Raw genomic sequence first — 904 nt, forward strand, 5'->3', positions numbered from 1 at the left:
ATTTTTCCATGAGGGATTATAGGTGTTTCCATATGGTTCACCCATGTAATTCACCTCTGCTATTGTAGGGTTCTCAGGATCATAAGCTTCTTCTTAAGAAGATGCCTCTTGAGTACTGTTGGATGCAGCTTGCATTCCATTCAGACTCTGAGAAATCATATTGACTTGCTGAGTCAATATTTTATTCTGAGCCAATATGGCATTCAGAGTATCAATTTCAAGAACTCCCTTCTTCTGAGGCGTCCCATTACTCACAGGATTCCTCTCAGAAGTGTACATAAACTGGTTATTATCAACCATGTCAATGAGTTCTTGAGCTTCTGTAGGCATTTTCTTTAGGTGAATGGATCCACCTGCAGAAGTATCCGATGACATCTTAGCTAATTCAGACAGACCATCATAGAATATATCCAGGATGCTCCATTCTGAAAGCATGTCAGAAGGACACTTTTTGGTCAGTTCTTTGTATCTCTCCCAAGCTTCATAGAGGGATTCACCTTCTTTTTGTTTGAAGGTTTGAACATCCACTCTAAGCTTACTCAGCTTTTGAGGAGGAAAGAACTTGGCTAAGAAAGCCTTGACCAGCTTATCCCAAGAGTTCAGGCTATCCTTAGGTTGAGAGTCCAACCATATTCTAGCTCTGTCTCTTACAACAAACGGGAAAAGCATTAGCCTGTAGACTTCAGGGTCTACTCCATTAGTCTTTATAGTATCACAGATCTGCAAGAATTCAGTTAAGAACTGAAAAGGATCTTCAGATGGAAGTCTATGAAACTTGCAGTTCTGTTGCATCAGAGAAACTAGTTGAGGTTTAAGCTCAAAATTGTTTGCTCCAATGGCAGGGATTGAGATGCTTCTTCCATGTAAATTGGAATTAGGTGCAGTAAAGTCACCAAGCATCCTC

At 40.4% G+C, this 904-nt stretch overlaps 1 non-coding gene across 1 annotated transcript; it reads left to right on the plus strand.

The window, feature by feature from the left end:
• The first annotated feature begins 429 nt into the window (after positions 1-429).
• LOC112788643 (small nucleolar RNA R71) lies at positions 430-537 on the plus strand. Its single transcript, XR_003196001.1, has one exon. It is a non-coding gene; the product is annotated as a small nucleolar RNA R71 (small nucleolar RNA).
• Positions 538-904: the final 367 nt, after the last annotated feature.

Source organism: Arachis hypogaea, chromosome 20, assembly GCF_003086295.3.
Source record: "Arachis hypogaea cultivar Tifrunner chromosome 20, arahy.Tifrunner.gnm2.J5K5, whole genome shotgun sequence".
NCBI lineage: Eukaryota > Viridiplantae > Streptophyta > Magnoliopsida > Fabales > Fabaceae > Arachis > Arachis hypogaea.